Below are 8,726 nucleotides of genomic sequence, written 5' to 3'. Positions count from 1 at the left end.
CGCGTTGTGCTAACACTTCCGCTTTCGGTCTACGAGGGTACATGGACATACTCTCCCCTCTCGTTGCTATGCATCACCATGATCTTGCGTGTGCGTAGGATTTTTTTTGAAATTACTACATTCCCCAACAAATATGTTTTGCGAAAAGCCAATTTTCCCTACAACAAAGGAATATATTTTATTTAAATCTCAATCCCAATTAAAAGGTAATTAATAACCCCAAAAAAATTAATTTAGAGTGATGAGATCCACATGATAATCCAATTACCAGATACTCAAGATGTCCATAACCGGGGACACGGCTAACCATGATTAGTTTGTACACTCTGCAGAGGTTTGCGCACTTTTCCCCACAAGACTCGATCTCCTCCGTTGGTTTTCTCGCACTACATGATGTTTGAGAAACGGATGACCGAGATACAGTCTTTCTGAAGAGGTCCCCTTAACCGATAGATAGGCCTGTACACCTACAATCCCCTACATCTGCTAGCCCATCATGGAAAGGTTTCCCAAAACTTACTCAACTATGCCAGAGCCCATAATGGCATGTGGCTGCACACGGAAGTTTCTAGCATGAATAATCTTATGATCCCTTTGAGCCTGGGTGGCAGTCCATAGGAGAATCACACGGTACCCTGGGATTTCCAAAAATACAGGCAATCACTGGATTCCCCAGGTGCCTCAATCCACCCAGATGCGTATTAAAGTTGCCACCTTAAGTTAATCATTAATTAACAATACTCACATCTGTCATGAATGCGCTCAAACCCAATCCACGTCTACGAGCATAGCATAGCAATATAAGCAACGTAGAAGTAACTCCCATAGGTTTGATAGTAAACAGGTGAATAGGTACTACCTCAACTACTTCCCAAACCCACAATTTAATCAGATCCTAACCATGCAATTGTTTGAGGATTGATCTAATGCAATAAAACAGGGTAGTAAAGAGGTATGATCAAAGTGTTACTTGCCTTGCTGATGATCCGTGAAACCTAGAGACTCGTAGTAGCACGCTTCGCACTCCGGGTACTCTATCGCAAACAAACAAGCATACAATAAGCAATCAAGCAAGGGCACGAGTAAAACTCAAATAAGAAGATCTAACCAGAATGTTCAACTTAAGAACTCCGGTTTACAAAAAAAATCAAATCAAACAAAGCAACGAAACTCAAACTGCGAAAGAAACAAGCTTCGTTTACTAATCTGGACTAAAGTCACATTTCACAGTAGCAAAAACTTCTTTAAGTTGATTAAACAGAAAGACGGCTTCGAAACAAAACTCTAGGCGCTTGAATTGCTTGATTCCGATAAACGAGCGAAAAGATAAACTAAAACGAAAATCAAATCAGAAATCGCGATCGAAAATAATCGCGGAAAATCCGAGAAAAAGAAAAACTGACGAACAGACTAACGAACGAACATTCGCTGTCTGCAGCTAAACGGTGAAAACCGTTCGTTAAAACGAACGAATGAACGAACGGGCGTTCGCTAAATAATTAAACCGGAAGAAAAAAACGATCTAAAATAAAAAAACGCATCCAGGGTTTCGAAAAAAAACCGATCGGTTTTCTCGCGAAAACCGAGGCGGCGGCGGCGGGGCGGCGGTGGGTGGTGGCGCGAGGCGGCGGGGTGGCGCGGCGTGGCGGCAGCGCGCGGCGCAGGCGGCGACGGCGGCGGCGGGGCTGGCGCGGCGGCTAGGGTTGGCGGGGTCGGGCTGGTGGGCTGCGGCCTCGGCCTCGTGGCTTATAAAGCCTCCCCCGGGCGGAGTCCCGGGCGGATACGGCCCAAAGTCAGTTTCCTTTTTTTTAATATTTCGCGCAGAAAGACGAATAAAATAAATACTAAACGGACTCCAAAAAATCCTGAAATAAATTTTCCCCGTCCTCTAAAAATCTACCGGACAAGGTCAACATTTATGTGGGACTCTAATGCAATTTTGAAAAACGCATATTTTTCCTAATTCAAATAAAATAGCGATAAAACTCTGAATAAAATTCTTATTTGATTTTAATATTAAATCTCCAATATTTCTTTATTTTGAGGAAGTCATTTTATCCTCTCTCTTTTATTTTCATAAAAGAAATATTCAAAGAGAAAATAATTAAAATCAAACGATTCTCTTTTCAAAATTCAAGAAAAACTCAAATATGAAAATAACGAAATTCCCAACTCTCGCCGTGGGTCCTTGAGTTGCGTGAAATTTCTAGGATCAAACCAAAATGCAATAAAATATAATATGCAATGATGATCTAATGCATAACATTCCAAATTGAAAATTTGGGATGTTACAAACCTACCCCCCTTAAGATGAATCTCGACTTCGAGATTCGGGTTGGCTAGAAAATAGGTGAGGGTGATCCTTCAGTAGGTCTTCCTCTCGTTCCCAGGTGGCTTCATCTTCGGTATGGTGGCTCCACTGAACCTTGCAAAACTTGATAACTTTGCTGCGTGTAACTCGGCTGGAAAACTCAAGAATCTTGACTGGCTTCTCCTCGTAGGTCAAATTGCTATCCAACTGTATCGCTTCCAGCGGCACTGTATCTCTCAGAGGAATATCAGCCATCTCTGCGTGGCACTTCTTCAACTGAGAAACCTGGAACACATCGTGAACTCCTGACAATCCTTCGGGCAATTCCAACTTGTAAGCAACTTCTCCCATACGTTCCAAAACTTTGAATGGTCCCACAAAACGTGGTGCTAACTTTCCCTTAACTCCAAAACGCTTCACTCCTCGAAGTGGTGATACACGAAGATACACTCTGTCTCCGACTTCGTAAACTGTCTCCTTGCGTTTAGAATCCGCATAGCTCTTCTGCCTAGACTGGGCTACCTTGAGCCTATCGCGAATCAGCTTAACCTTCTCTTCAGACTCTTTAATCAAATCTGGTCCAAACAACTGACGATCTCCAACTTCATCCCACAACAACGGTGTCCTGCACCTCCTTCCGTACAATGCTTCGAAAGGGGCCATCTTCAAACTGGCTTGATAGCTGTTGTTGTAAGAGAACTCTGCGTAAGGCAAATTGTCGTCCCAACTAGATCCATAGTCTAATGCACAAGGTCTCAACATGTCCTCCAGAATCTGATTGACTCTCTCAGTCTGTCCATCCGTCTGCGGGTGAAAAGCTGTACTGAACTCTAGCCTGGTTCCCAAAGTTTCATGCAACTGATTCCAAAACTTTGAGGTAAACTGGGTTCCTCTATCTGATACAATGGTCCTTGGAACTCCATGTAGACATACGATCCTGGTCATGTATATCTTTGCCAACTTAGCACTGGTGTAAGTGGTCTTCACTGGGATGAAATGAGCTACTTTCGTCAAACGATCGACTACAACCCATATCGAATCATAGCCTGAACGAGTCCTGGGCAATCCCGTGATGAAATCCATGCCTAGATTATCCCACTTCCATTCGGGTATCGGCAATGGTTGTAGCAATCCTGCTGGCTTCTGATGCTCTGCCTTCACTCTCTGACATACATCACAAACTGCTACATACTCTGCAATATCCTTCTTCATTCCGGTCCACCAGAAACTATCCTTCAAATCCAGATACATTTTGGTATTTCCTGGGTGAATCGAATACGGTGAGTCATGGGCCTCTTGCAGAATCAACTTCCTGATCTCCTGATCATTTGGCACATATACGCGGTCCTCAAACCATAAGGTATCGTGCTCATCCTCACGAAATCCTTTAGCCTTTCCTTTGCTCATCCTTTCCTTTATGTCGGCAATCTCCTTGTCCGTCTTCTGAGCTTCTCTGATCTTATCCATCAAAGTAGATTGAATCTCCAAAGCTGCTACATAGCCTCTCGGAACTATCTCCAAACATAGCTCACGAAGGTCCTCTGCCAACTCCTTGGGTAACTCTCCGGTCATGAGGGTATTGACATGACTCTTGCTGTGACGCCCCCGATTTGACCGTACACTAATCATGCACGCAAATGTGTACGATCACGATCAGGGACTCACGGGAAGATATCACAACACAACTCTACAACATAAATAAGTCATACAAGCATTATAATACAAGCCAGGGGCCTCGAGGGCTCGAATACAAGTGCTCGATCATGGACGAGTCAGCGGAAGCAACAATATCTGAGTACAGACATAAGTTAAACAAGTTTGCCTTAAGAAGGCTAGCACAAAGGTAGCAATGATCGAAAAGGCAAGGCCTCCTGCCTGGGACCTCCTAACTACTCCTGGTCGTCGTCAGCGGCCTGCACGTAGTAGTAGGCACCTCCAGTGTCGTAGGTGTCGTCGTCGACGGTGGCGTCTGGCTCCTGAACTCCAGCATCTGGTTGCGACAATCCGGTATAGAAAGGGGAAAAGAGGGAGAAAAGCAACCGTGAGTACTCATCCAAAGTACTCGCAAGCAAGGAGCTATACTACATATGCGTGGGTATATGTGTAAAGGGGCATATCAGTGGACTGAACTGCAGAATGCCAGAATAAGAGGGGGATAGCTAGTCCTGTCGAAGACTACGCTTCTGGACATCTCCATCTTGCAGCATGTAGAAGAGAGTAGATTGAAGTCCTCCAAGTAGCATCGCATAGCATAATCCTACCCGGCAATCCCCTCCTCGTCGCCCTGTTAGAGAGCGATCACCGGGTTGTATCTGGCACTTGGAAGGGTGTATTTTATTCAGTATCCAGTTCTAGTTGTCATAAGCTCAAGGTACAACTCCGGGTCGTCCTTTTACCGAGGGACACGGCTATTCGAATAGATAAACTTCCCTGCAGGGGTGCACCACATAACCCAACACGCTCGATCCCAATTGGCCGGACACACTTTTCTGGGTCATGCCCGGCCTCGTAAGATCAACACGTCGCAGCCCCACCTAGGCTCAACAGAGAGGTCAGCACGCCGGTCTAAACCTATGCGCGCAGGGGTCTGGGCCCATCGCCCTATGCACACCTGCACGTTGCGTACGCGGCCGGAAGCAGACCTAGCCCCCTTAATACAAGCGCGAGCTTACGGTCCAATGCGGCGCGCGCCACTCAGTTGCTGACGTCAAAAGAGCTTCGGCTGATACCACGACGTCGGGATACCCATAACTACTCCCACGTAGATGGTTAGTGCGTATAGACCAAATGGCCAGACTCAGATCAAATACCAAGATCTCGTTAAGCGTGTTAAGTAAGCGCGAACGCCGACCATGGCCAGGCCCACCTCTCACCTAGGCGGTCTCAACCTGCCCTGTCGCTCCGCCATAAAGATACACTCGCGGGTACTCCTACGAGCCGACCCGACTTAAATCATCACATGTGTCATGTATATAGTATATAAGTATATACCCGTGATCACCGCCTAGGTGATCACGGCCCGATAGTATAGCACAGCAGACGGACAAGAATGTAGGGCCACTGATGGAAATCTAGCATCCTAGACTAAGCATGTAGGATTGCAGGTAAAGGTAACAACAATAGTAGCAAGGATAGGCTATGCATCAGAATAGGATATCGGAAAGCAGTAACATGCTACACTACTCTAATGCAAGCAGTATAGAGAAGTATAGGCGATATCTGGTGATCAAGGGGGGGGCTTGCCTGGTTGCTCTGGCAAGTAGGAGGGGTCGTCGACTCCGTAGTCGAACTGGGCAGCAGCAGTGTCGGTATCGTAGTCTACCGGAGAGAAGAGGGGGAAGAAACAGTAAATACAATGCAAACATAAGCATGACGATGCGTGACATGACAATGAGCGGTGCTAGGGGTGTCCTAACGCGACAGTAGGTGGTACCGGTGAAGGGGGGAACATCCGGGAGGTATTCCCGATGTTTCGCGTTTTCGGACAGTCGGACCGGAGGGGAAATTTGCTAGTTCGATAGGTTAGGGAGGTGTGGTGGATGAGCGGACTGCATATTTGGATTCGTCTCGTCGTTCTGAGCAACTTTCATATAGAAAACATTTTCATCCGAGTTACGGTTTAAAAGATATGAATTTTCAAAGTTTATTTGAATTTCTGGAATTATTTATATTAAGCAAAAATGAAATATGTCAGCATGAGGCAATGCTGACGTCAGCAGGTCAACAGGTCGGCTGACCAGTCAAACCAGACAGGTGGGTCCAGTGGGACCCACATGTCAGCCTCTGTTAGTCTAATATCTATTTAAACTAATCTAACAGTATAATTAGAGGGGTGGGCCCCATATGTCAGTGAGTGATTAGTTAAACTAATTATTTTTATTTATAAAACATTTTCTTTTTCTTTTCTTTTTTATATTTTTGCGGCGGGGCCCGCATGTCAGTGACTGGGCCTGCCCAGTCAGCAGTTGACTAGGTCAACCCAGTCAACTGGGGCCCATGGGGGCCACTGGCAGGGGCACTGGGGTGGCCCCAGCCACGTCGGCGGCCGGCGCCGGAGCAACGCCGACGACCAAAACGCACGGCGGCGCGGCTCGGGAGGGGTACGGGTTTCACGCACAGGGGGTCTTCGGGGGCGTGGCTGGGCGCGTTCGACGCGGCTCGGCGTCGCGCGTCCAACTGCGGTGGTCGGAGGGGCTGGAACGGCCGGGGGCGAGCGCTACGAGCTCGCCGGCGGCGAGGTGCTACGGGTGCCCGACGGAAATGCGGCTACGGCGGACTATCGAGCAAGCGGAGGGGCTGGGGGGCACCTACGTACGGTGGGGAGTGCAACGGGCTTGAGCCCATGACCAAAAGGTCACCGGAGACCCGTCGGCGGCGAGCTCCGCGGCGCGGCTTTCGGGCGCGCGTGGGGGAGCAGCTACGGAGCGTGGGCGAGCTAACGGAGAGGGGGAGGAGAAGGAGAGGCTCACGGCGAGGCTGTAGGGGGACGGCAGCGTGCTCGGGGAGGCTCGAGGCGGCGAAACGGGGCGGCGATCGACGGCGGCCGAAGGTTGAAGACGAGCTCGTTGCGGTCGGTGCAGTGGCTCCAAGCTCCAACGGAGAGGCGGAGGTGACGTAGTCGAGGGCGGCGACGGCGTACGACACGGCGAGGTGGCGATTGGGGCACGGTGGCCGCGAGTTCGACGGTGAACGGCGGCGAGCGCGCTCGGGCAGAGGGGAACGAAGGGGAGAGGGAGGTGGATCTGGCGGGGGGGGGGGAGGCGCAGAGGCCGATGGACGAGCGGGGGCGAGTGGGAGAGAGGCCCGAGGAGGCGGGGGAGCTGGCGCCCTTATCCTCCCCGTCACCGGCGAGGGGGTGCGGCGGGGACGACCACTGTTCGACCCCGGTCGGGGGAACAGGGAAGGGGACGCGGGGGGAGAGTGGGCTGGGGCGACTGGGCCGGGGGGTGGCGGCCCAGTTTGGGCCACGGGTCCAGTGGGGGGGAACGGGCCTTTTCCTTTTTTTTTCTCTGCCTGTTCTGTTTTTCTGTTTTCTTTTTATTTGTTTATTTCCTTTTCTGTTTTATTTCATATAAAAGTATTTAGGTATTTTATAAAAATGTGTTTTCTCCACCATAATTACCAGTGTATTATTTGGCACCCACCGAACATTTTTGTTTAAACTTTTGAAAACTTTTATTTTTCACTTTAATTATATTTGAAGTTTGAACTAGGAGTTTGAAAGGAAGGTGATTCAAATGTGATCAAGCCCTGTTTAGCAACATGATTAGCTTAATCACAGGGAGTTACTGTAGCATGATTCTCAGGGTGCTACACTTGCGGCTCAACGCATTGGCTACTACGTTAGCCTTTCCGGGATGATAATGCAATCTCATATCATAATCCTTAATGAGTTCCAACCATCTCCTTTGCCTGAGATTCAACTCCTTCTGCGTGAAGATATACTTCAAACTCTTGTGATCCGTGTATACCTCACAGTGGTTTCCGATGAGAAAGTGTCTCCATGTCTTCAACGCATGCACTACGGCTGCTAACTCCAAATCATGCATAGCATAAATTTAACTTATGGGGTTTAAGCTGTCGTGAGGCATATGAAACAACTCTTCCCTCTTGCATAAGTACGGTTCCAAGTCTCGCAATACACTTCATAATCCTTGCGTTGATCTGGTAGAATCAATAGTGGTGATGTAACTAAGCGTTTCGTCAACTCCTGAAAACTGGCCTCACATTCCTCAGTCCATTTGAACTTGGTGTCCTTCTTTAACAACTCCGTCATAGGCTTTGCAATCTTCGGGAAGTTCTCAATGAACCTCCGGTAGTATCCTGCGAGTCCAAGAAAACTCCGGATCTCTCCAACTAACGTGGGTGCTTCCCAATTTGTCATAGTGGCAACCTTGGTGGGGTCTACCGCTATTCCTTCTCCGGATATAACATGTCCAAGGAATCCAACTTCCTTCAACCAAAACTCACACTTGCTGAACTTGGCGTATAGCTGATGTTCTCTGATCTTCCCAAGTATTAAACGCAAATGCTCTTTATGCTCCTCCACATTCTTCGAGTAGACCAGAATATCATCAATGAACACCACGACGAACTTCTCCAAAAACTCCATAAACACCTTGTTCATCATGTTCATAAAATAGGCAGGTGCGTTAGTCAGGCCAAATGACATAATGGTATACTCATATAGCCCGTACCTCATGGTAAAAACTGTCTTAGGTATATCCTGCTCTCGAATCTTCAGCTGGTGGTACCCTGATCGCAGATCGATCTTGGAAAACACCTTAGCTCCTTGCAGCTGGTCAAACAAATCATTGATCATCGGCAGTGGGTACTTGTTCTTGATCGTCACTTCATTCAATCCTTGATAATCAACAACCATCCTTAATGATCCATCCTTCTTCTCCACTAGAAG

This window comes from Triticum aestivum, chromosome 3D (genome assembly GCF_018294505.1).
Source record: "Triticum aestivum cultivar Chinese Spring chromosome 3D, IWGSC CS RefSeq v2.1, whole genome shotgun sequence".
Classification (NCBI taxonomy): domain Eukaryota; kingdom Viridiplantae; phylum Streptophyta; class Magnoliopsida; order Poales; family Poaceae; genus Triticum; species Triticum aestivum.
This window is presented reverse-complemented; position numbering follows the sequence as displayed.